At 31.0% G+C, this 22550-nt stretch overlaps 1 protein-coding gene across 1 annotated transcript in view; it reads left to right on the forward strand.

The window, feature by feature from the left end:
* LOC127709735 (F-box/LRR-repeat protein 5-like) overlaps window positions 1–22319 on the forward strand; it is a 70368-nt gene extending 48049 nt beyond the window's left edge. Inside the window, exon 10 of the mRNA XM_052215411.1 lies at window positions 14972–22319. The gene's annotated coding sequence lies outside the window, so the exon portion shown is untranslated. The remainder of the gene's footprint in view (window positions 1–14971) is intronic.
* Window positions 22320–22550: the final 231 nt, after the last annotated feature.

The following is a 22550-nucleotide window of genomic DNA, read 5'->3' on the forward strand; positions in this document are numbered from 1 at the left end:
AAGAAGTGTACAGATTTTAACTGCTATTGGAAATCAAGAGTATGTTTGTAAGGAAGGAGACATTTACAGACTCTACCTTTAATTTTTTAGGGTTTCTACTTGTCTTGTTTCTATATATATATATCATTGATGCCTTGTTCTTTATTGACATGAAGGTCTTGGAATCTAAACAGTTAGAGGATATATCTCAAAACTATTAAAAGTATGAAAAGAAGTTAGGGAATTAAGTGGCACTTTATCCTCCTCTTCTTATTCTTAGTGATTCTGTGGCAGAGTTGTATGCTGTCCCTATCTTCAGGTTGAATGAATGTGTAATAATATCCACTGTTAAATTGTCTGGCTTTTAAAATCATTTGATTTATATGTAAACCTGTATCAAGTCTAGATGTTTATGTTACCATGCACAAAGCCTCTGCCAGTAAAACTTTCTCAATTAGAACCAAAGCTTTTTGTGCTATCATAAAAAGAATTGGGTTTTTAGTTGAGTACGGGTATTAAATACATCAGCATTAGTTGGAAAAGAATTTGATATGTGATGATGTAACCTTCTAATAAAGTACTACAAAATAACCATGAAGATGTGCGGTATACATTAGTAACCAATCAACACAAATAATTTTGTATGAAAGGAGATGTGGGGTATACTCCAATATACAGCAATCCATTAACCATATTGACATAACCATGTATGAAAGAAGATGTGGGGTGTATAATCAATAATACAGCAACCCAACAACATAAATAACCAAAGACATCTGGAAGATTACTGTAAGCAACCAATTTATTTGTGGAACTACACTTTTATTTATGTTCTTCATATGCACATTTGCTGGAAGGTCTTCGGCTAAAGATTTCTCACTTTACAGCAAGATTAAGTTGGCCTCTAGCTTTGACTTTCAATGGTACTGTTTGATATTTACTGTCATTTGCTACATTTTTCCTTAAAGTTATATATTAAGGAATCATCAATTAATTATATTTAAAACAGGTGAAGTCATTCTACAAATATTGCAATTCTTGACTTAATGGAAAACCCCATAAAAACAAATAAAAAAACATTACACCACAAGGCATCAAGAATTGTGTAGAAAGATTTGGCAAAGAATAAGTAAGGTTATAATAGGTAATGGCAAAGAATGGATTGCACTATTTCAAATTGTAAAAATAAAAAATAAAAAAAAGTTATTCCTTCTATACAGTTTATATCTATTTATTATACTTCATGTCAAAATACCAGATTTTGATTGGTTAATAAGAGGGAGACAATTTACTCTATCCCATGGCAAATACTCTATTATCCTTCACGGAGACCCTTGCTCAAGTGTGCGCTTTAATAAATACGGATAATTATTATGTATAAGACGACATAGTTTATTACTTTGAATTTGAAATTTAATAGACAGAACATTCAGTATGATAAATTATGTAACACATATGGGAGAGGGTGATAGAGCAGATTGTTATCCCTCGAAAAGACATTGTCAACCTTGGCTTCACCTCAGTTGACAATGTTTTCTTGGGGTAACAATCTGCTCTTATCACCCTCTCAACTATGTGTTATCTATAAAATGTCATTCTTTTACCAATCTTGAAGATTTATGCCACGTTTTCAAATGCTGGCACTTTTGGGACCATTGCCGCATGGTAGCATTTCTAACTTCAATTTTTGCTCATCATTTTGTCTTGTAGGTAAAGTTTTTAGATTTACAGAAACTTACAGTTTGCTCTTTGTCTTTTGTTAATTGACAAAGAAATGCTTACCAGAGCTCGTTTCAATCAATATATTTACTGACATTGATTTTTTACTTAGTTAATTTGATTCTTTTAACATTAGAGAATGAATACATTTCCCAGAAGAGTTTATCAATTCCTCTTATTAATTTTACACATCTTGCAATATTGAAATTTCTATTCAAATTAATGCTGAGAACAACCAAAGTTGTTGATAAGTTGTTGTTGCTTGGAGATAAAAACAAAAACTAAATATTCAATATAGACTTAGTAGTAAGCCTATATTATAAAAATGGATTGAAGATTGAATACTTTTAATAGTACCATGATATGAATAAAAATAGGTCAGAAAATAATCAGAAGATGCGGAGTTGGATTCCGGTCCTTGATGCCATCGTACAGCTATGGACAATGATTTAATCAGCAATATGTTGTTAATTTCACCTTTCATGGTATTACGTTACATGTGTAATTAATTTAGTGAATAAATGTGCAATTATTGCAAGAATAAAACACTTGAAGGCTTTCTACTTGACAAAGTCCCATGGCAATGTGATACAATTAGTAAACTGAATTATAGTTGCCATCCACTTCAATTTTCTATTATTTGACACAAATAATTCTGAGAGGATATGTTCTTGTCAATAATGGATGACGTAAATACATGTTATTATGAAAGCAATTTAATTTTATAAAGGATTTTCTGAATTAATAATTGTAAGTGACAATTTACTAATGGGATTCAAAAGTGAAAGGAAGAGAATGTATACAGTGTTGGGAGGGGTGTAATGATTAAAATTTTAACATTCATTAATGATTTTTCTGATTAGGTATATTTAGTAGAAGAACTTATGTTGAGGTATAGTTAGTAGAAGAACTTATGTTGAGGTATAGTTAGAAGAAGTACTTATGTTGAGGTATAGTTAGAAGAAGTACTTATGTTGAGGTATAGTTAGAAGAAGTACTTATGTTGAGGTATAGTTAGAAGAAGTACTTATGTTGAGGTATAGTTAGAAGAAGTACTTATGTTGAGGTATAGTTAGAAGAAGTACTTATGTTGAGGTATAGTTAGAAGAAGTACTTATGTTGAGGTATAGTTAGTAGAAGAACTTATGTTGAGGTATAGTTAGAAGAAGTACTTATGTTTCAAATAGTAGGATTTTTTGGTGTGATTTTAAAAGAAGTAATTATGGTAGACCATTAATATCTAGAATGCTGTTTGATATAGTGTCTTGATTATATATTTTTAGCCAAGTTGCGACATAGTTGAACTTCGCTTTTAATATGATAATCAACATTTCAGTTTCTAGACAAAAACTTTTGAGCCATGAACATCTTTACCAAAATAATGTGATGATAAATGTCCTATTTGGTGAAGAATACCCTATTGATTTTAATATCACTCACTAGGTCAAAGGTCATTAGGTCATTAGTTACAGCAGCAATCAATAGACTGAAATTTTGGAAAAATTTTGGTGTCATGATGAAAGTTGAACCGACCTTCACCAAACTAAAAATGACTCTTGGAAAAAATAAAGACACATGTTGATTTTTACTGTGGATCAGTGGATCGAAGGTCAAAATCACTGCCTATGAATACACCAAAATCTGGGGAAAAGTTTTGTTTCCAGGCAATATATTTGGAGTCCTCACTCAAATTTTACCAATCTGTAGTGGATAATAAACCTTGTGGTGAAAAACACCTTAGTGGTTTTTATGTCAATTTGGTCAGAGATCAAAGTCACATGTACAGCAGAAAAAGTAGACCGACATTTTAGTATTAAAATGGTCCTCAGTGTCAGTTTCATGCTGTAGGTAGTAAACAGGTTAATGGTTTTAGATTTAAGTTTTATTTATTTGTAACTATGCTTGTCTCATTGGCAATCATACCACATCTCCTTATTTTTATATTGATTGATCAATAGTTTTTGTCTTACATTGGAATTACATAATCCGGTATGCTTAAACTATTGGTATAAAGCTTTATATATTAGAGGCTTGAAGACCTTGTATAGATGCGTAATGTTACAAATTTTTGTCTGTCACATGTCCATTGCCCTTGACCTCATTTTCTTGGTTTAGTGACATCTTAAAAAAATAGTCCAGTATTTTTGTTGTGTAAATTTCTCACTTATTATAAGTAATTGAATAGTTATATTTGGTATATGGGATCCTTGCAAGGTTTACATGTTCTCAGACAGTCTTCACTGACATCGACCTCATTTCATAGATAGTGATCAAGGTAAAAGTTACATGATAAGTTCTGTTTCTCAGATACTACAAGCAATAAGTCAACTATTTTTGGTGTATCAAATTATTATATGGTGTACATGTCTGTCTGGCAGGGTTCATATCACCTTGACCTCATTTTCATGGTTTATTGGTCAATGTTGAGTTTTTCTGGTTAATTCTGTTTCTCAGATACTATAAGCAATAGATAAACTATATTGGTGTATGATATGATTGTGAATTATACATTTCTGTCTCAGCTGACCTTGACCTCATTTTCGTGGATCATTTGTCAGTTTTAATTTTTCATGGTTCGGTCTATTTCTATTTAAGCAATAGGTATTTTGCCATTTGATAAAGGACTTTCCTTGGAGTTCGGTATTTTTGTTATTTTACCTTTTAACTATTTTGGTGTAAGGAATGATTGTAAGGTGTACATGTCTGTCTGTCAGGGTTCATCTGAGCTTGACCTCATTTACATGGATCATTGATAATGTTAAGTTTATGTTTTACTTGTAGTAAAACCTTTATCTCAATGACTTTCAACATATAATCAATCATGATCAGTTAAACCTTTATCTCAATGACTTTCAACATATAATCAATCATGATCAGTTAGGCAGGCAAGACATTTCAGTGTGTGCACTCATGTTTTTAATGGACATATGGACAACCATATTAAAATATTCCTTCCACATCACTGTAAGAATTTAGATTAACTGCAACTTAGTAGCCCAAAAAAGAATTAGAACTTAAGTTTACAATTCCAATTTTAGAATAATGAAATATAAGATTACTATTACTATTATGATCTTTGTTATTAATTAAATGTTATGGATTATCAGCTAATATGGGCATAATTTTAATATTTTAGATTTTGTATTAAGGGTTCAGCAAACATTAAGAAATATTTGGCTTATAAATTGTAACTATGTTGTTGTTTTATTCAATATGTTATTTTTTAACACTTTGTGGGTCTTATTGATGAATACTATCAAGTTTTATATTATTGATGTTCATCTGTAAATTAAAATTCTCGTAAAGATTTTAGCAGTTAGAATATTTAATTTGATGGTATCGATGACTTTATCATTTTAACTATAAAATTATTTCTTTGTTTGCTGTTAAATGCCATTAAAATACATGAATTTTGGTCGTCAAATAACAGGGTAACGTTGAGACTTTAGATGAGTTGGCAAGACGTAGCAATGAATAGACTCTTTTGAAAATATAAGATTTAAATATTTTCTGTAATTTGACACTGGGCAGTGAATCAGTTTATTCCAAAATTATAAACACAAATGTGATTTAAAAGTAGAACTTGTCAGTAATATGTAAATATTGTCCTTGTTCAAGTTTTAATTTGAAATGATTTTATAATTGACCTGCAAATACATGTACCATGTAAGAGTTGTTTTCCTTTTAATAATTAGAAAATAAATTCATTTTTGAAAACTGAAACAGTTTTTTTTTTAAACAAGGTGTGATAAGGGCAAGCCAAATTTGTGGAAATTTTTATCTTTTATTGACCATCTCTACTTATAAATAAAGTGGAGATTTAAAATGATAAAATAGGAACACATTACAGAAGGTGTAGTAATGATGCCATTGAAGGCCTTTTTTTTTTAGCACATCTGCATTTTCATGAAAAACATCAACCAGTTTTTTGTCTGTCTTGGATTTTTTTGTATGTCAAGAACAAGTATACCAATTGCTCATTGTTGAAGGCCATATGGTGACCTGTAATTGTTAACTTCTGTGTCATTTGGTCTAATGTGGAGAGTTGTCTCATTGGCAATCATACCACATCTTCTTATTTTTATACGACCACAAAAAATATTTTGTGGTCGTATATTGGTATGACGTTGGTTTGTCAAAGTTTTCTTGGCTTCTATGAAGGGGAATGGTTTGATAGTTTGTCTCCACCTTGATAATGTTGAGTTGTAGGGAGTAAGCAATTTTGTCTCGCCTGCATCTCATGTTGTGTATGCATCAACTGACAGGAAAAATGACACAATCCATAATTTTGCAATATCAGTCCACCAAACAATTTTTATAAAGACTATTAAATGTACATTGTGATTGTTGTGATGATGACTATTAAATCCTTCTTTGAAATTTTAGCTAGAAATATGCCATATTGGGGCTTTATCTTTAACCTACTCCTTTCACCCATGTTTCAGCTTTTAAATTTCAATGAGATTGCATGGGTATTCTAGAGACAATATTTATCAAACATTTTAAGGGTTATTTTGTATGGATTATTAAACTTGTTCATACTCCACTCCTTCGTGCAGAGTTCTAGTACTGGCTAAATAGCATCATATTTATAGAAAATTTAACCAAGATTTGAAAATAAAACTTGATATATAAGGTGAGTGTACAAGTGATATACTAGTACATTTTTGTACAATGATCAGGACCATGATTTGCTGTTCATATAACATGTTCTTCCTTTCTACTACTACTACAAACTACTGTATCACTAGCCTGTCAACACTGAGGTTGTGAGTTCGAATCTGGCATGTGACAGGTGCGTTTGACTCCAATCTTAATTGACTAGGATTGTCAAGTTTTCCTACCAAATGTCGGTAGGTTCTCGGCACTCTGGCTTCCTCTGCCATAAAAAATGACTGCCACGAAATAGCACAATAGTGCTGAAAGTGGCGTTGAGCATCAATCAATCTTTTCATTGAATACACCCATGTCTGTTTTTATATCCCTATATTTTTATGGCATCATATATTTACACCCAGACATTTTTATGACATAATCTTTTTATTCCCCTTTCCTTTGAATAGCATTATCTATTTCCACCCCTAACATATTCATGACATTATTTACAGTATTTCTACCTCCTAACATTTTTATGACATAATCAGATTGGTTTTAAGATTTATACCTATCTTGTTATGTTTCAATCTTCCTGTAAAGATATTAAGACTTGTAAATCGATTTCATCATAAGGAGCTTTAATGACATTTTAAATTATTCTGTAGAAATATTTTATATTATGTTATGGTAATTATAAGATAAGATTAAAGGTAGAGATTGGTTGATGTAATATAGAGATCAAGACTTGAGAACAGTCTGTACAAGGTCAATAAACTATCCGCTTCTTCTGATAAACATGTGTATCTGTTAGGAAAATAGTCCCGACTCAGCAATGAATTTACACAGGTGTAGTATCAAAATGATTGTTAAAGATTCACTCAGACATTTTCAACAATTGTAATTATTAACATTGTATAAAATAAATGAATTTTACATTTTATGATGGGATCATGCTAAGATTAAAAAAAGGGATGAGGAGGTTTTGTTTTTTAAAGATGAGAATTAATCAAACAATCATATAAAGAGGTTGTATGCTTTAGAATTCTAAGTGTAAGGGACAATCACCTCATACTGTAAACACAATCAAAGGTTACATTGACTCACATGAGTATAGAATATTATGGGCACTTGTCACTTCTCCAATCTGGTAAGAAGACCTATTTGGGGGAGGGTGTCTGTTTTACGGTTTGATACACAATCTATCAAATGCAAACATTTATCTAATCCATTAACTAGCATAATGACAGTGCTGGGCACCTCTCTCTTTTTTCCAGTTGTCTTTTCTACTCTCTTTGCCCACAAAACCTTTCAGATTGATTAACTGTTAAATATCTTATCCTTCTATAAATGTAGTTAAGATATTTGACACTGATGTAAGAAAACAACTGCAAGTTACTTCTGGCAATCCACAGGGAGATGGAATTCTGAATGATTGATCCACCAGCCATCAGATCTTATGGTTATCCGAGTTAACAGTACTTTAGTACTTTGATTGTATAGTTATATACGTTCGTAATCTGCTTTCTGCATATGAGGATTTCCTTGTATGATGAAGTATTTTGGTCAAAATGCACAATTTATTTCAGGTAGACAATAATTATGGTAGCCTCACCTCAATTCCTCTGCCCATATTGTAAACTTAATGGCTGGTTTTAAAGCTGAAACATTTTCACATATGTGGTTTAATTTTCGGGGTACAAGTCCTTTTAGCATACCCTGAAAATCACTTTGTGATGCAGCTTCTCTGGTAAAAAAGCCTTTTTTTCACACAATAAGTTCCATCAAAAATTTAGTTGTATGCATACATTTAGTAATTCCATAGTTTATACCCCTTATTCTATGGTCCTCTGTTCTTCAAATCAGCACAAATGGTTAAGCTCAGTCATTTGATAAAAAAAATTAAAACATATCCAATATCACTGCACAGAGATTTTTTGTTAATGCACTAATTTTGAGTTCCTCAATTTGAGGCGCATTAGGAATATTGACCCATTCGTGACCACTTCTCCCAGAGGATATCTAGTGGAACAAGGACTCTCATTTATTCTTAAACCTTTGAATGGGTTTCAGTCAAATGTATCACTTTTTCATTGTAGAGTTTAGTTGTGGAAAGTTGTCCCATCAGCAACCATGCCACATCTTCTTATTTTTATATAGGGACAAACTGTAAACAACAAAAATGATCAGCAATACAAGATAGAAAAAAAAAAAAAGAGAATTATAGTTATAAATTTTATTCTAGTGTATTATGTTGATAATTACCAATGCTGATGAAGCACATAGATCCAGGTGAGAAACACAGGTTCTTTAGAGCTCAGCCTCTAATTTATAAAGTATAGTTGAAATTTCATTTTGATTTTTAAAGTAAAAAAATACTCAGTTATACATATGCAATCTGCATCTCATGAAACCACCAAATGAATTTCAGTTCATTCATACAAAAGCAGGATCATACTGTATTAAACTTTTCATTTGTCATAACATTGGTAAAATATTAGATCAGATGCCACAAGACATGTAATCAGTTGACAAAATACTATACTAGTTCTCCAGAAGGATATACACTATTTGCATGTAGATGCAAATTCAGTAGGTTAGCATACATAAAGATCATTTAGATAAAGGTAAAGCCCTATGTAGTTCTCTTGATTTTACTTGCTTTAGTTTCCAATTAGGGAAGAAAATATTTGATAGTATTTTTAGAGTAGGAATGGTACAGGGGATTCATGTACAGAGGATCATTTTTTTGGTTACAAATATTGCACTGTAAGATGTATTTCTTAAATTTTTGATTACATTTGAAGGAGAATTGTTAGTTTTCATAATGAAGATTGTCAGACTTTTTACTTCAGGAGGTATTCATGGTAAAATATGTCCAAGATATTGCAACCACCTACATGTACTTGTTTGATGTCTAAATATGTTTATGCAGAACTTTATGTTATCATTATCCCAAACTTCAAACCTTATATTGCCTTAAAAGATTACCTTTGAACTTAATTGATTTTTCCTCAGGGAATTTGAAATAATTTACATTTTACTACTTTTAAATTGACTTTTATAAATACACTTTTAGGTGTAGGATATCATTTAATTAATTATACACAGGAAACTTTTTCTTTTTGATTTAAAGATAACAGTGTTTTGATCTTGACGTTTTCAATAATTATTTTAGAGAAATAAATAAAGTAAATTTATGTGAATATGAAAATAGTATGGCAAGTGCTTTTGAAAAATAATGGGGTCTGTCATCCCAATATTTCACACATAAATACTTCAAAGCATTACATTTTTTATATTTATTGCACATTTTTACATACCTACCAAAAACAATTAAGTTTTAAGTACTGCTTAATTTTAACCAAATCATTTTTAAGTGAATAACAATGAATTTAAATATGTACAAGTTTTCATGGATTTGACATTTACTATTCAATAGTTACCTCCCTTGCTTACCTGAACATTTGTGATTTAATCTTTGATCTCAAGATAACTTCATTCTAATTTTAGTTATTTAACAGAGAAAAGAGTGTTATTACTAAATAGTTGCAGATTACAGACTATGAGAAAAATCTGAATAAGGATTGACCATTAACATTGAAACTGATATTTGGAAATATCCTTTGATAAAACTATTCAGAAGTGTACCAAACTTGACCTGAATAGAATTTCAATATAAAAATAAGAAGATGTGGTATGATTGCCAATGAAACAACTCTTCAGAAGAGACCAGAAAGAGAACATTGATAAATAGGAATATGTAGACAGCTCTCTCACAAGCAAAAAACCCTAACTTTAAAATTTTGGCCAAACTACCGGTATGTAGAAATATTATTGGATTATAGGACGCAATGTGGCTGTGTACTTCTGAGTTACAAAATTAAGTTTAACAAGATGATAACCAAAAAGTTTTGGTCACTGCAACTAGCAGTAAAAATATTTCTTATATGAATCTATGTAGACCATGTAGACATCTTTATCGATCATTAATTCTTCTTTATAATCCATCAAGACCATCTTTACAGATTGATTGATTGATTGTTGGTGTTGATCACCATTTTGTGCACTATGAAATATATTCTAATGCGATATTGAAGAACGTCTTCAAATAAAGAAATCTTTATCTAAACAACATAAGATCACAATATCATCAGACGTTGAATATACTGTTATGTAATTATCGTACTTAATGACGTTAAGACGTTTACCAATAATATATAAGAAAATATGATAAAAGAAAATAATTTACAACAAGCGCTATTGGCCTTATTGTGACAGCCAATTTGTATTGGTGGAGGAAGTCGGAGAGAACTTCAACCTTATGGCAGGAAACTGACAATCATTGTCAATTAATGTTGAATTTATACACACCTCCCATGAGCTTTGGTTTCGAACTCACACTTTCAGTGTTGACTGGTTAGGGATTGCTGTAGATGAACTACTTAGATCACTCATCAACCAAGGCCCTACCATCTTAACAGACCATTTACACCATATATATATGGACCATTTAGACTTTCTATATAGAATATCTTTATAAACCATTTAGACCTACCCCAGTAGTATAAACACCATTTACACCATCTTTATAGACCAAACAAATCTATATAGACCATTTATACCATCTATACAGACTATTTAGACCATTTTTATCACCCCCAGTTTTTGGTGGGGTTTGTGTTGCTCAGTCTTTAGTTTTCTATGTTGTGTTTTGTGTACTTTTGTTTGTCTGATTTTCTGTTTCTTTTGTAGCAATGGCGTTGTCAGTTTATTTTAAACTTATGAGTTTGAATGTCCCTTTGGTATCTTTTGCCTCTCTTATAAACCATTTAGACATCTTTATACCCATTAAGACCATTTATATGATGGGGTAGATCATCTGAAAGACCATTTAGACCATCTTTATAGACCATTTAGACCATCTATATAGACCATTTAGACCATCGATACAAACCATTTAGTCCATCTATATAGACCATCTATATGGACCATTTAGAACATCTATATGGACCATTTAGACCATCCATATAGACTGTTTAGACCATCTATATAGACCATTTAGATCATCTTTATAGACCATTTAGACCATCTATTTAGACCATTTATATGGACCGTTTAGACCATCTATATGGACCATTTAGACCATCTATATAGACCATTTAGACCATCTACATAGACCATTTAGACCATCTTTATAAACCACTAGGATCATCTATTTAGACCATCTTTATAAACCACTAAGATCATCTATTTAGACCATTTAGACCATCTATATAGACTGTTTAGACCATTTAGACCATCTTTATAAACCACTAAGATCATCTATTTAGACCATCTATAATGACCATTTAGACCATCTTTATAGACCATTTAGACAATCTTTATAAACCACTAAGATCATCTATTTAGACCATCTATAATGACCATTTAGACCATCTTTATAGACCATTTAGACAATCTTTATAAACCACTAAGATCATCTATTTAGACCATTTAGACCATCTATATAGACTGTTTAGACCATTTAGATCATCTATATAGACCATTTAGACCATCTTTATAAACCACTAAGATCATCTATTTAGACCATCTATATAGACCATTTAGACCATCTATATAGACTGTTTAGACCATTTAGATCATCTATATAGACCATTTAGACCATCTTTATAAACCACTAAGATCATCTATTTAGACCATCTATATAGACCATTTAGACCATCTTTATAGACCATTTAGACCATCTTTATAAACCACTTAGATCATCTATTTAGACCATCTATATAGACCATTTAGACCATCTATATAGACTGTTTAGACCATTTAGAGCATCTATTTTGACCATCTATATAGACCATCTATGTAGACCATTTAGACCATTTTTATAAACCACTAAGATCATCTATATAGAGCATTTAGACCATCTTTATAGACCATTTAGTCCATATATAAATACTATTTACACAAAATGATTGCAATGCTTGAATATTTGTCATGTGATTATTCCCTCTCAATAGTTAACAGATTTTGGTCCTGCTTCTGTGTATGACCATTTTCAGAATAAATGTGAACCAAAGAAGTAATGTATATAGCCATGTTATTTTTATTGAATAAAAAATGTGAATTTGTCCTCAAGCTTGGATTGGCTAACATTCCAGACATTTGATAATTAAATTTCTTTGGAGTAATAATGTGATAATATACATAATGTATTATTAAGTTGTGTAACAGATTCCTTCTAATTATGTCTGACAATTTTCATTTAACTGCCACTTCAAATTTTTATCAATATCATTTTTGTCTTAAAGGGCAAATAGTACTGAAGTTAAAACTAATGGATTAGAGAATTTTTTTAACATCACATAGGTGCAATCTGATTGTTAATAACCAAGCATTATTTTTGGAGCAGACAGTGATGATTTGACTGGAAATGAGAAAGATGCTGTCATCATCCTAATACATTAGATAATGGTGGATCATTTACACCAACAATGTAATTAAGAAACATGCATCTAATAGGATACACAGCAGATTAAAAGTGTACACATCTTAGTTAACTATAATAACTGTGGAAATTATTTATAAATTTGTATATCCCTTTTTTTGTTTGTTTGCTGTCAAATGTAAATGATGTACCCTTATCTTGATCTCTTTCACAATGTTCTATACATATGATTTCTATCAATGCTGGCTCTTCCTTATGTATCACATATAAGGAGATAGAGGTATCAGTGTGATATGACTGGACATTAAGAAATGATACATGAAATCTACAATTTTATAGCATTTCCTCATTAAGAAATCATTCTTGATAAAATCAATTCCTACTTGTAGATGATATTTTTCACATTTCTATCCATTGTTACAGACTGTCAACCTTAATAATTGACATTTAATGACAATCAGATGTCTTTGTGTTTCTTGTCCTTCTTGGATAACAACAAATTGAACAATGAAGAAAAATGGTCCTATGAGATTCTGTGACTACTTTGTACATCAGTTCAAGGTTATGGAAATCAGTATGGACACTTAGAGCTGATGTACATATTTAGTTTATTTTTAAAGTTTGTTTCACTCCATACCTTGTTGTAAATACCAGATGTCTCAAGATGTTCAGATGTAGTCTTTTCTTCCTCATATCAATATAGCAACCTTACAAACTTTGAAACATTGCACTTAGTTTAAAAGTTTGATTTTATATATTTTATTTTTGTTTTGAAAGTGATTTGGTGTACATATTAACGCATATGAGATTTCTATTTGATGATGCATGAAACCTCTTAATGAATTTAAATTTTGAATTAAGAAATACATTTGCATTGTCACCTCATTTTATAAGTTCACAAAGCCATTGTCAAGGTACATGTAAATAAAGCTGAATTAAACATGTATAGTTGTATTAAAAATATATATTTCTAATCTATACCAATATTTAATCCTCTTAATGGTTTAGTTTCTCTTAAGCTAACATTATATCCAATACCATTGATTGCTATTTCAAAGCAAAGACGTCATACATGTATGTATCGATACCATCAGTAAACCATTAATGTTTATATTTGTTTATAGAAATTAAAAATAAGCTTGTCTGATTATAACCCTTGCTTTTAAAACGTATTACATTATTTATGTGTTATGATCCATGAATTATTGTTACAGGATTTATCTAAGTATTCAATTTTCCATTTTGAATTATGGTCTATTGTTTATAAGGTTCGGTGGTTGTGTTGAATTGAAAACCTATTAATAGCTCGCTACACAGGGGGACATAAGTTTTACACGATAAACATTAATTCTGCCAACCATGTAATTGTTTCAACAATTTAATCGCTCATCTGTGTGCATTTATCTTACGAAAATTTACGGAAAGGTCTCAACAGCCATGTCAGAGACAATAGACACAATTTAACTCCTGCATTGGAAGGGCTGCTTGGTTATCGATTTGTCATGTTCGTGTTTAGAAATATTTTGTCCTTTAATTATCAGCTTAATTAGTACAAATGATTATTTGTTAGTTACAAGTCTTTATACTGCCAAGTTCTAATTGATTTTAGGCTTATAATTCCCTATGAACCTTCTCTATTATGATTTATTCCCATAAATTGTGATGTACATAAATCAGGATATGTTCACCAGTCGTTAAATGTGGTGTTATATCACGTTCCACATATCTGAAGATCAGTTATGGAACAGCTTCATGATTGGCTGTCAATCCAAACTTAATAAGAATTAAATTGCTTTTTTTTTATTTTTATTTCAAACAATGCTGACTTTTAAGTTCTTATAAGAATAAGCAGAAAATATAAGCATTTGGCTGACTTTTGGAAAAGTTTTAGAGGGGGGGGGGTCTGCCCCTTTTTTTTCTTCAAAATCCTGGATTTGCAGCTGGAAGTCTGTCTTAGGCCTGGACTAATGCTAGAGTTGAATGTGAATAAATGTCCTGTTTGAAAAATCTTGAGATAAATTGTGAAAAAATTATTTTATTTGAAAATTATATTGTGCCTTGTCAATTTATAAAGTAACACAATTCCAAACAAAACCCCATGATTCATCCTTTGCAATCATAAAATGATGAAGGTCTGGTTTTCTATTTGAAAGCTAAAATCAAATGCTGAACACAGTTTTAGACACTGTAAAAACATATGTGCACTAAGATATTAACTTCTTTTATTTACAGATTTTCCTGTCAGAGGAGTATACACTTACCAGTAAGCAGACCAAAGATGGATTTTAATTACTTGTATATCACTGTGTCGTGATTTTATTCCTTTTTTGAGCTTTAATAGATAATTAGCCAGAGTTAGTGGTATTGGGATTTGTTTATATTAGATACTATATAAAATACCATCAAGAAGCAGATCTTTTAAATAAACTGTTGAATGAAGTGAAGTAGGGAGCACTATGATGGCATACCCAGTGTATAAGAATGTGTGGAACATAACAGATTTTGAAACAATTAACTGTAAAACTTTGCCATGAAAGACACACTTTCCACCTGACAACCTACACTTGGGCTGCATGCATAAAATTTTAAAAACATGCTAAAAAGTCTTTGGATTTTAAAGTTTCATTATATCTCTTTCTAGACAAGAAAAAAAGTCAGAATTTTGAGATGTCAAAACAGAAAATTTTATATAGTTCAAACAGTAAGAAACAGAGAAAAATGTTTAGCCAAATTATTTCTACATAAATGAAATCTGAGATTGAATATGATGCTGTAAAAAAGCTCCAGTCATATAAAAACATTTCATGGCAGATTTTTTTAATGTAGGACAGAAAGTCACAGGACATAAAGTCACAGACATAAAGTCACAATTCAGTTTTGAGATTATTTTATCTTAATAAAAAACCACTTATTTTTAAAAACATTTCTGTATTTTTCTTGAACTATTATATATAAAGCAACTTTGTAAACAAAATGTATTCTAAAAAAAAGCAATGATGATCAATTAATTGTTAAGAAAAGAATTTGTCAAAGTGGCTTGGTACTTAATGGATTCATGGTGCCAAGATATATATCCTTTGCATCAATTGCATGATTAAAATTTGATAAATCTTCATTTCTGGAGGCTTATGAACAATTTCCTAAACTGTAAATTTGATATATGTAATAAAAAGAAATTGTTTCAAGAACTTTCTCTAATATTTTCAAACAATTTTATTATATGTAACTTTTTGTCCTGTGACTTCCTGTCTGCTTACCAATTTTTTATGACATTTTCACTGAGTCAAATGAAGTAAATATTTCCATAACACTTGCAGATCATCTTATTGTTTAAAGGACTTCTCACCTTTTATGGGTGTGTATTAATTGTAAAGGAAAATCTATATCTATTAGAGGCTGCAAGGTCGGCTTAATTAAAGTGTAAAACTATATATTTCATTCAATTAAGATTTAATATGTTATAATCAGTTTGGAATTATAATAGCAAAACTGTGTACTCCAGTGCAAAGATTTCATATACAAGATACAAGATATTTTATTGAGCCAATTATGGCGCCCATTGCTGAGCATAGTAATCATTCACAATAAAACAAAAGAAATACATTAAACAAAAATTAAAATCTTTGATTAACAATGATCAGTTAGAATGAAATGACAAAATAAAGCATATAAAGCATAATATAGAAGTAAGAGTTTATATTTTCATTTTCTCATATAAAAATCTAGACTGTGTAGGCTGTTAATGACAAGAAGATAGTATCCTTCCTTGAATACAGCAATTTGTCCATAGAGAATATCAGTTTGTTCTTTTTTTTTCATTCATGGTTTTCATTGAAAAAATGTTCTATTGACTCTGACAATTTATAGATATAAGAAGATGTAGTATGAGTGCCAATGAGACAACTCTCCATCCAAATCACAATTTGTAAAAGTAAACCATTATAGGTCAAAGTACGACCTTCAACACAGAGCCTTGGCTCACACAGAACAGCAAGCTATAAAGGGCCCCAAAAATGACTAGTGTAAAACCATTCAAACAGGAAAACCAACGGTCTAATCTATATAAAAAACGAGAAACACTTATGAACCACATCAACAAACGACAACCACTGAACATCAGTTTCCTGACTTAGGACAGGTGCAAACAAATGCAGCGGGTTTAAACGTTTTAATAGGTGCCAACCTTCACCCTACCTGAAACAATAGTGTAACATTACAAGATAGAAAGACACACCGCTTTTTATTATTTTCATAGGCAAGTTAAACAAAGATTCAATGATGATGAAATTAACTGCAAGTAAAACAAAGATTCGATGATAATAAAATTAACTAAGACAATATTTAAGCATTATGTTAATAATTGTTTCCTAGATATAAAATTAAGTATTGTGTTTGTTTTGGTTTCTCAGCAATCGTTTCCTGTGGGTTTCCAGAGTCAATAAAAGTACCCAACCTGGTTTTGATGTAGTGGTCTCCTAATTGAAAAATGAATACCATTTCCTCTATTTATTACAATTGTTTTCGTGTAAAGACCAAGTGGCGTGATTGATTTTTTTTCCTACAGAATTTGTTTGACCTTTAGATGTAGTTAATGAAAGGAAGACATAAATTATGGATATAAGTAATTAGTTTAACCTGTTTTATGCAACCCTATTTAAATGGTGTGCCATGCCAGATTTGAACAGTCATGGTCATTTGGGTTATAACTAAACAAGACTTAGAATTAGTACAATTAGGAAAAAATATTTGTAGCAAGCATAATTATTTATTGATTTTTTCTACATAAAGCTTTCTATAAAGTTAAGTATGAATGAACTCTCATGTGTTAGTTTTGTCTGGCATACAAACCACAGGAATATGACACCAAGGTTTACACAGCATGCTTTGTATGCTAGTTGAAGCTGTCCTATGGGATCAATGAAAATATGAACCCAAATAGACTTTCTTGTGTTAATCATTGGTATTCTTGATTGAATTATTTCACATTTTGTTATGTCATTGGGGTTTTGTCAGCTAACTATACAGTATGGGTTTTGCTCATTATTGAAGGAAGTACATGACCTATAGTTTATTACATCCACATCATTTAGACTCAGTGGACAGTTGTCTCATTGGCAATCATACCACATCTCATTATTATCAATACATGTCAGCTGGTCCAATTTATCAGGCATTTTGCTTGTAATAATAAGAAATCAGTGCCCTAAGACTTATCACAAATCTGTGTACATTTTTATATCTTTTTTTTTATGCCCCCACCGTCACCAGAAGGGGCATTAAGTGTTACCCTTGTCTGTGCGTAAGTACGTCCCAAAATTTGTTTCCATTCTCTAATGTTAGTTTGCCTCAACCAAATGTTATGAAACTTATACACAATGCTTATTACTGCAAAACTCGGATCAAGTTCGAAATTTGGGTGGTGTCACTTTTACCGTTCTCGAGTTGTGCCTCTTTATAACATTATATGCAAGAGGGGGCATCATCTGTGTCCCATAGACACATTCTCCATTTATTTTTTTGTTTTTAGTGAAAAGGTTTTCAAACTATAGAAGGTTGCATTGTAAATAATTCAGAACACTAGGTTAAGGAATCATATATGCAAATTACACACACATACTCTATGTTGCCTCTAGATATACTGTTACTAATGTACACAGCAACTGTGACTGGATGTATAGATATATGTATACTATATTGATCAGAGACTATAGACAGATTGATTTTTGTTTAATTACCTTTTTATAATCATGTTTAAACAACTAAAAGTATATGTTAAATATTATTTGATGGATTTAAATGATTAAGCTTTGTTCATTTTAGTAAAATGTGCTGTATTTTATTGAACAGAATCTCTATGAAGCCATGAACTGAGAGAAAAATGTTTTGATTACCGGGGTAGACATTAGCAATGTTTTTCTTTTCTCTCCTTTTTCCCAGTAAGTATGAAAGATTACCATGTTTCCGAGAGCATCATTTTAGTCACAGCACAAAACTAGTTCTTCTGTCTTTCATTTTATTTCGGCTGATTTATGTATTGTGGATTTATATCAAGGGGCACACATTTTTGTGGATTGACGAATACTTGCATTTTTGTGGATATTTGATTTCGTTGTTTTAACAATGTTTGCGTACATTTCTCTGGAAAATTTGTTATTAGTTGAACACATAAATTTGTGGTTCCCCTGTACCCATGAAATCCACAAAAATGGGTATCCCACAAATAATTATGAATCCACAGTATGTCATTTTTGTCCCCACCCCCCTTATTCCCCAAAGAAAAAAAAGGATATAGCATGTAGAGTTATCTGTCAAGTTTGGTTTAGTTTTGCATTCTACCTGTAATTAGGCTTAGGTTCAATTATTTGAACTTTAATATTTAGTTTATGCCAGTCCTAGTCATAGCTTTTTCACTTATATCTATTGAATATAAAGCATCTACCATAAGTCTTTTAATGTTGTTGAAAATAATCATATGATGTTGTAAGCTTTTATAATGCAAAACCATTTGGTTAACCAACAATTGTGCCAATACTTGTTCAGTATTAACTTACTATTTAAAAGGATCCAGCATTTTAAACATTAATACAATTCAGTTCTAGATTTTATTTTGTTTTTGGATTATTCAGAATTCATTTTTAAGATATTTTGATTCAGATAGATAACAATAGTTTTGTAAGTGACAATGAGAATTATAGTCGTTAGTTTTTTGCTTCCATCATCGCCAGTGTCTTTAACTTATATATTTTTAAAACCACATAAATTATTTGGTCGACTCCCATTGTGGGAGTTCTACCCTTTGTAAAGTAGGATCAAGTATACCCAAATTTTTGTTCCTTGGAAATGTTTTTTTTTGCCTATTAACATTGCTGCAATCTCATTATATGGGCAAAGATTAAGATGTTTAATATGCCCATATACCTTTGAAGTATGGCATCATGTACATCTATCCAATATGTATTTATCCAAGCCACTGAATTCGAAATAATTTCATTATCCGTATTTGATGTTAATTTGTTTTTTGTGATCAAATTAACTTTGGAAGAACTTGGTAAGTGATGTCCACTTCCATAAAGATCAAGTTATCTCTCAAATGCTTTTTATACGACCGCAAAAATTAAAAATTTTTTGGTCGTATATTGGTATGACGTTGGCGTCGTCGTCGTCGTCGTCCGAAGACACATTGGTTTTCGCACTCTAACTTTAGTTTAAGTGAATGGATCTCCATGAAATTTTACCATAAGGTTCAATACCACGAAAGGAAGGTTGGGATTGATTTTGGGGATTATGGTACCAACAGTTAAGGAAAAAGGGGCCAAAAATAAGCATTTTTGTAACTTCCAGACAATAACTTGTGTGTAAGTGTATGGATCTCTCTGACATTGTACCACAAGGTTCCATATCACAAAGGAAAGGCTGTAATTGATTTTGGGGGTAATTGCCTCAAAATTTTAGGAATTAGGGGCCAAAAAAGGGGCAAAAAACAAGCATTTTTCTAGTTTCATGACAATAACTTGTGTGTAAGTGTTTGGATATTTCTGAAATTGTACTACAAGGTTCCATATCACAAAGGGAAAGCTGGAATTGAGTTTGGGGGTAATTGCCCGAAACGTTTAGGAATTGGGGGCCAAAAATAAGCATTTTTCTAGTTTCCAGACAATAACTTGTGTTCAAGTGTATGGATCTCTCTGAAATTGTACTGCAAGGTACCATACCACAAAGGGAAGGCTGGGATTGAGTTTGGGGGTGATGAATCATAAGGGGGTTCAAAAAATTTGGGGGGGGGGGATTTTTTTTTTACTTTTTTTTTCTTTTTTTCCTTTTTTTTTTCTTTTAAATTTTTCCATTTTAAGTTGGTTATTTCTGATTAATATTTAAAAGCAAATAATAATGATATGGTAGGAGATACACACCAAACAGGATGTGTAAATTATTATATAATAAGTATTGTGCAATAGCAAGAAATTTTCTATTGCACAATAGCAAGAAATCTTCAATTGCACAGTATTGCGCAATAGCAAGAAATCTTCAATTGCACAGTATTGCGCAATAGCAAGAAATATCCAATAGCACAATATTGCGCAATAGCAAGAAATTGTCAATTGTACAGTATTGCGCAATAGCAAGAAATATTCAATTGCACAGTATTGTGCAAAAGAAGATACTTCGTATAAATTGCTTATTTCTTGATCAATTTCAATGGGGTTTTATTCTTGAATTCTTGGGGTTCTTTAATATGCTGAATCTAACCGTGTATTAAGTTTTTGGATTTTGGGCCCCATTTTTAATTTGGTCCACATTGAGGTCCAAAGGGTCCAAAATTTAACTTTGTTTGATTTCATCAAAAATTGAATTATTGGGGTTCTTTGATATGCCGAATCCAACCGTGTATTTAGATTCTTAATTTTTGGTTCCGTTTTCAAATTGGTCTACATTAAGGTCCAAAGGGTCCAAAATTAAACTTAGTTTGATTTTAACAAAAATTGAATTTTTAGGGTTCTTTGATATGCTGAATCTAAACATGTATTTAGATTTTTTATTATGGGCCCAGTTTTCAAGTTGGTCCAAATCGGGGTCCAAAATTAAACTTTGTTTGATTTCAACAAAAATTGAATATATGGGGTTCTTTGATATGCTGAATTTAACCATGTATTTAGATTTTTGATTTTTGGGCCCCGTTATCAACTTTGTCCACATTGAGGTCAAAAGGGTCCAAAATTAAACTTTGTTTGATTTCATCAAAAATTGAATTCTTGGGGTTCTTTGATATGCTGAATCTAACCATGTATTTAGATTTTGGATATTGGACCATAATAGGTGAATGTCCAATTTAAAATTTTTAAGTTCTTAGACCACATTCATTCTGTGTCAGAAACCTATGCTGTGTCAAATATTTAATCACAATCCAAATTCAGAGCTGTATCAAGCTTGAATGTTGTGTCCATACTTGCCCCAACTGTTCAGGGTTCGACCTCTGCGGTCGTATCAAGCTGCGCCCTGCGGAGCATTTTATTTAAATTTATCGCAAAGGGGGCAAGATATTTATTGCTATAAAAAAAAAATTTTGGAAAGTTATTTTTTCCCATGATTTTAGTAGATTACTTGGTTTACACACTTCCCTCCCCCTTTCGCTTATTGTTTCAACTTTTTTCTTTAGTGTGTGATGAAAACACAACCAGTTAATCGAAGGACACTGTAGGATAACTTTTTTAACATAGTTCATAAATATATTTTGGATGATTTTAATCTGCCATATAAAATGTTTAAGCATAGTGATAATTCCACAGATCAGTAATTAGATAATACATGTACTACATTCGTACATGAATTTCAGAATAATTCTACAATGTTGTACATATTTAGCTGTACTGGTGCACTGGTTTTATGTTTGCTTTATTTATTGTCTTCTGTAAGATAAAATGTATTATAAGAAACAAATGTTTATATGCATCTACAACTAAGCCTTTGTTGTTCATCATGACTCTTAGTGCTAAAGTCAATTGTTTTCTATTATTTATACTGGTTTGTTTTAAAATAGAACTGTTATTAGATAAATAAACCATTTGTTCATTGCAGCACAGTGTATATTGACTTGTTTTTATTAGCCAGAACTGAAGATCAATTTTCTTCAATGTAAGGGTCTGATATTAATAGTTAGGTTAGTATCCATAAATAATTGGAAAGGAGACTGGTAAATATGGCCATTCTGATATACCCATTTGGTATTAGCAACAACAGATATGCTGTAGATGATGGTATATCACATATTATCATATATTTAGTACAAAATACAGCAATTTTGTATATCTAATAA

Source organism: Mytilus californianus, unplaced genomic scaffold, assembly GCF_021869535.1.
Source record: "Mytilus californianus isolate M0D057914Y unplaced genomic scaffold, xbMytCali1.0.p SCAF_1, whole genome shotgun sequence".
NCBI classification, from domain to species: domain Eukaryota; kingdom Metazoa; phylum Mollusca; class Bivalvia; order Mytilida; family Mytilidae; genus Mytilus; species Mytilus californianus.